This window comes from Cupressus sempervirens, chromosome 5, assembly GCF_028749045.1.
Source record: "Cupressus sempervirens isolate cs-2001-9-10 chromosome 5, ASM2874904v1, whole genome shotgun sequence".
NCBI lineage: Eukaryota > Viridiplantae > Streptophyta > Pinopsida > Cupressales > Cupressaceae > Cupressus > Cupressus sempervirens.
In genome coordinates, this window is record NC_143122.1 from 527,521,653 (window position 1) to 527,527,895 (window position 6,243).

Here is a 6,243-nt window from a genome sequence, read left to right on the forward strand (position 1 = left end):
GATTTCATGAGGGTAGTTGAAATATTGTACAAGATCAATGTTGACACACACCTTGAAGGGTATTGAAATGATGGAGGAATCATGGATGAAATAGCTTGAGATTTAGATGTATGAGCTGGTAGAAGAGATTTGGGAAAAAGTGGAGTGGAAGGCTTTGGAATATTTTTAGAAAGATTTTTGGAAGAAGATGGAATGGAAGCCTTTGGAAGCTTGAATGTCAACTTTGAAATATTTTCAATATTCAAGTCTTTTAAAAGAGACTTGGGAATCCATATAGCTTTAGATTTTCCTTCGGATACTTCAAAACACATTTTTTCAATAATGGGTTTAGGAACCCATATTTTCTTTGATTTAGCTTTTTTAATAGTGGACCTTTGCAGTCTCTTTTGTGTTTTCTCTTTCTTAGCATTCACATGTCGATTAGATGGGACATAGTGATCTTCATTTTTCAATGGATTCTTATGTTTATTCTCATTTCCAAAGGACTTGGGATTTGTGGATGAATAAGGCTGATATGACTGGTTTAGATGGATAGATGGGTGATAAGTCATCAAGGATGAGTGTCTTTGTTGATCTTGAGGAATGATGGGAGAGCTAGGGAATGAGCTAGGAGTGAATGTAGGAGATGGAGTAACATAAGGCCCCAAAATGGATGGAAGGTTTGAATGCTTTAGCTTAGATGGATAAGGACCAAGGATAGATTTAGAAGATGCAAATGGATAGTGGGAAGGGATATCAACATCTTTAGATTGAGAAACATAGTCAAAGCCATCAATAGACTCATGAGTAGCTTTGATAGGAACAACATTTTTAATTGGAGCACTTGAAGCTTGAGCACAGTTTTGAAGTGGATGTGGAGAAGTAGAACATGATGGGATGCTTTGATCTTGACAAGTAGCGTTGGATAGCATATGAAGAGAACTTTTCTCATAATTTTCAGTAAGCTCAAAGGAGATAATGGAAGTGTTATCTTCATCATACTTAGAAGGTGGACAAGATATAGGATATGGAGGGGAAAAATCTTGAAAGAGATGAAAGGGTGCTTGATCTTGATCTTTCTTGACATTTATAGCTTTTTCTTTTTGAGAGTCCTCTTGACATGAAGCCACTTCTAAGGACAAGGGAGAATGAAGAGTGAGTGGAGTAGTGCTTGGATTAGGCATAGTAGTGCATGAAGGTTGAGGATGTTTAGGATTAGTAGCATGGAAAATGTTTGCAGCCAAGTGAAGGTTAGCTTGAGTTTCTTTTAGAGGTAGCCCTTGAGGATACACGTAGTCAATGTGGAAAGAATTAGGTTCTTTATTTGATGGAGGCATGTTGGAAAGATTTGATGTTTTGGGAGATGCACGAGTGTTGGAAGAAGTGGAAGATGTAATAGAGCTGCTACTAGACATAGGTTCATTAATGTAATCTTGCTCAAGAGAAGTATCTTCACCACATGAATCATTAAAGGTATCAATAATTTCATTATCAATAAGATCTTGGATTTTATGTTTTAGCTCAATGCAATCTAAAGTAGCATGGTCATTAGATCGATGATAGGCACAATAGGTATCCAAGAAAGGATTTCCATAGGAGCTAAACTTAGGCAACATGATGAGCTTAGTTTCAAGAAGTTTTTGCAAAGTGTCATCATAAGAATCTTCCAAGGGAGCAAAATTTCTATCAAAATTATGTCTAGAGTCCTTTTTTTGTTTCTCAAGTGAATGGTATGTATCCATATATTCATCATTAGCTTGGTCAAAGATAGGTCCATCATAAAATTTTAGCATAGGCTCAAATGCTTGTTCTCTACAAAGGTCTTTAGATCTAGAAGATGAAGACATTTGATGTCTTGAAGTAGAGCATGTAGACCTAGAAGAAGAGGCTGACCTCAAAGAAGGTGACTCACATGCATGTAAAGACCTTAAGGAAGATTCATGTAATGATGCAATCTTCTCCTCTAACATTTTCTCAAGTTTAGACTTCATTTCCATCATGCGCTTAGAGAAATGAAGGTAAGAAAGATCATTTGTCTCTTCTAGTTCTTTATATTGTGCATATAGATCTTGAAACTCTTTAGTGACATGGAGGATATCATGATCATCTAGATTCGGTTGAGGTTTGGTAGCACAAGCTTTGAATTTCATAGTGATAGATAGATAATCAAGCATGAAGGAGACTAGAGGAAGCTAATAAGGTGACACAAGATAACTTGATGTCCAAACTAGAGAGGTAGAGTGTTCACTTTCCAAGATAGTATAGAGAGATTAAAGTGACTTGTCAAACAATATGTCCAAGAAACTTACGACATGAATGACTCAAGTCAATAGCTAGGCAAGCTGCCCAAATAGCCAAATACATAGAGCAAGTAGGGTGACAAGTGAAAAACTCTCCAACCCAAGAGTGTAGTCAAGAAATCAAGGTAACCATTTTAGCAAAAGGATAACTAGCAAGCATGCATAGACCATGAAGACAAAAAGACCTAGAGCACTAAGACCAAAGAACCACTTTAAGCATGTTTAAGCACTAGAGACATAACAAATCATAGCCAAATGATGAAACCCCCCTTAGTAAGTAACACAAGAAAATGTTTGCACTTGATGTTTTGACTTGGTTGACAAAGTTTGACAATAGTTGATAGCATAGCAAGTTTGATGTTCAAAAGCAATTTCTTTCCAAGCAAGATAGTAACACATGGAGTAGTCTTCAAACAATCAAGCAAGGGACAAAGCAACCTTGCATGATACAAGCATATGTGAGGTCTTAAAAGAAATCCCTAACACTATCGTCATGTGTATGTTCAAAATATTTTCACAGGTCTAGCACATTCAAGAACACATCAAGCAATATCTACCTAGAAGTCATGGTTCATTACTCAACAACTTGGCCCACGCTTGATGCTCCTTTGCCTCACACCAAGTGGTTTCCCACAAGATATATTAGCTTTGTCATGGAAATGCCACAAGCATAACCAAAGAAACACATATGGTGAGTGTAAATCTTGGGGTGATCCGGGTAGTCCACTAGGATCAATCCTTGCACCAAGAAGTTGAGCGACTAAAAAAGGTAGTTACTAACTTAGGGTTTTTAGATAGGGCTTCCGTTCATAGTGTTCCTCTTGCTCCCAATTACGGGACACCTCACCTTGCGATGAGTAACCGATCTCGCGATCACAAGAGTACCTTAAGCATTCTTGCCTAGTGATCTCCCTATGGTCGAAATCCCATAAGCGATCACACTAGGCGAAGACAAACACTATGTCTACCAAAGTTTTGTGTCCTTGGTAGCCTTGAGTTTATAGTGGGTTGGAAGAGCCAGGTAATCGGCTTGTCCCCACTTGGGTCGTTCCTCTCAGGTTGTCCGAGAGCAGGCCCTCTAAAGGATTCTAACTACACAAAGTGGATCAAATTTTGGAAGTCAAGATTTCTGGTTCACCACAAGGGTGAAGAGCATACTCTCCTATTCCAATCATTTTCTCCCAAACACGCCAAGAAGATTCAGTTACCCCTTGCTTTTGAAACCAAATGGCAAGTCAAGATTTCTGATTCACCACAAGGGTGAAGAGCATACTCTCCTATTACCAAAAGACTCCAATCACAAGTTTTATGTGCCTGTGAAAAATGAACAATTATTCAATGCCACACATGAAAACAAAAAAGCAAGAAATTTGGGTTTTTATGCTTTGGGCAGCCCTGCGAACAATCGTTAGTAGCCCTTGTGCATTTGAAGCTTTGACATGCGTTCTTTTTATGCAATGTTTCAATTTTTTTCACAAGGATGGCAACCTGAAATCACAACTTGTTAGCAAAAAAAGTTAATGTGAAATAACATAAAAATCTGCAATAAAAATTGATGAGTTGCTTCAAAAATCTAATTTATCCTCCAACCAAGTACATGCAAAGAAAGTGCAAGTTAATCACAAATGCTTTCATTTTTACTCTTTGGTTTTGACCTAGTCAACAAGATTGGACTTTTTTGCTATGATTTCGTATTCAAAAATGAAAATGAAAAAAAGAGACCCCTATTAAAAATCAGAGAGCTTTCCAAAAATGCAAGAAATTTTTAAAAATCTCTTCATTTGCTCCCTAGAGATTGATTTTGTCAAAACAGGCCAAATTTATCAAATCAAATTTTTGATCCTTAATACGATCTCAAAATTCAAAACACAAAGAAAGAACCCCCATTAGAATTCAAAAATCTTTCTGAAAATGTAAGTTTTTCCAAAAAAATGCACTGATTTGCGATCAGAAATGACTTTTTATGAAAAACAAAGAAAAACTCATAACTCCCGAAAATCACGTCAAAATACTCTACAAATCGGACTGAGACATTTTGAGCATATATCCAACCTGCAAAAAAAAATTCAGAACCAAACTCCAAGCGGTTTAAAAGATATGATCAAATCTTTAAACCAACTAAGTTTTTGGCCTTCAAACCAATTTACTTATGGCTTGACCTTAAAACCAAAGTGATATTTCTACAAAAGCATTTGATTAGACCCAATATGCTGCTGTAAAAAACCAGAGATAAGAAATGAAAGCAAATGGAGCTGAAAATTTGATTCAAGCCCCACGGTGGGCGCCAAAAATGTACACTCGAAAGTGTCACACTCTAAACCCTTCTATCCAAACGATTCCATGAGTTGGAATGCTTGGATGCCGGCTTAGAGCTCCCTATCCACGGAGTGCAAGAGAGTATATTTCAAGAATAAGAAAGTTCTCAGATGAGCCATAGAGATACTCTTCTTGCTAGTAAACCATGCAATGGGAGGTTCCAAAGATAAGATGCAAGAATGCAAATGTCCCAAGGAGTTCCTCAAGGATGCAATGCAAATAAAGATTAAGCTAGAATGAGATGCAAAGTGGAGCTATGCTAAGCATGAGAGTGTTACAATCCAACTATTAGACTATATGATTTAAGCTACATGTAAAAATGAAAGCTAAGCTAAGCTAGAATGCCATGATGCCATGGATGAGAGAATGTAGACAAGAAATAGAAGTTCTCCAAAAAGCTCCAAAGAAACCTGTTAGAAAACCTGCAGCATAACAATGTTCAAAAAAAGGATTGAGGGGGAAAGCTCTCTCCCTTTTAAAGATGTATGGACGGTAGAGATCAAGATGAAGATGGTGGATGATCAATGGTGGAATTCAAAAATAGGAGTGATCCATGTGCACACACAAATCAACCAATAGAATATAAGTTGACTTGTCATATAAGACAAAAGTCACAAAGCCTTTTCTTTTAATTGCAAAATAGAAAAAAGACTTTATGTGTGCACTTTAAGTGGGTTAGAAGAATGGGGTCTTTTATTTAATTAAAAGGGGACATGTTCTTTTAATCAAATAATGAACTTAGGATAGCATAGTCAAACTATAGGTTATAATCAAATAAATTGATTATTAGCAATTTGGCTTAGGTAAGTGATTAAATTAATTTAGCCAAAATGTTGAAAAGGGGGCTAATAGTCTAGATGACCATTTTTAGGTGATTACAATCCCCACCCCAGTTTTACTTTCTATTTGGAAGGTTTCTGGGTCACCATATCTTGAGTCAAAATGTTACGAATGTTTTAGTGCTTTGATTCCTTCATGCATGCAATTAGATCAGAATATTAATGAAGGACTGTCATGTCCCTTTTTTGGAGGTAATTTGATTTAATTAATTTAATTAATTAAGTTGTCCAAAATAATGAATATTTTATGAAGATGACTAATTAATTATTTTAATTAAATAAATAAGTGGTATTAAGTTAATTATTTATAAAGTTATCAAATAAACAAATATTAAAAGGTAACTTTATTTTTAATTAATTTAATAAAGTGTCTTGAATTATAAAATATTTTATAAAGTCACTTAATAAATAAAATAATGTTCTAGAAGTTTTTGGAGAAAGTGGAGAAAAAAGAATAAATAGGCATCCTGGGCTTCATTCTCAGTAGGCATATTGGTTGCTGTTGATGTTGATATTTGTTGATGTGCATTGTGGAGCCTAGGGTTTCTATAGTAGCCACAATTGACCATTTAGAATGAAAACTCTCAATTGGTACACAATTTTGAGGGTGTGAAATATCACTTGAATTATTGCAGCTGGGAGGAAGATACTTCAGTCTTCTACTTGTGCTACATTGAGAAAAAAATAGTCTGAAAAAGTAGATCCAAAAAAGCAGTCCGAAAAAGGAGATCCAAAAAAGTAGTCTGAAAAAGCAAAGCGAAAAAGCAGATTCAAAAAATCAAAGCAAAAAACAGATCTGAAAAAGCAAA